This window comes from Dufourea novaeangliae, unplaced genomic scaffold (genome assembly GCF_001272555.1).
Source record: "Dufourea novaeangliae isolate 0120121106 unplaced genomic scaffold, ASM127255v1 scaffold101, whole genome shotgun sequence".
In the NCBI taxonomy this organism is placed as follows: Eukaryota; Metazoa; Arthropoda; class Insecta; order Hymenoptera; family Halictidae; genus Dufourea; species Dufourea novaeangliae.
In genome coordinates, this window is record NW_015373989.1 from 3,402,921 (window position 1) to 3,403,144 (window position 224).

Sequence of the window (224 nt, forward strand, 5' to 3'; positions counted from 1 at the left end):
CCGGCTTGGATGTTCGGTCGCGATAGTCTTTTATTTTAATTTTGTTTCTATTTAAAAGTACTCGTTCGGAAAAGTAGAGTCAGTGCATCACGGAAGAGGATGTTTTTGGGCGAAGCTCTACAAAGAGAGATTGTAAGTATCTTTATATTTTATTATTTACACTGTTCAACTGAAACAGCTAGAATTTTCAGAAGAGGTTATAACGAATTCTGTTCCTTTTTTTT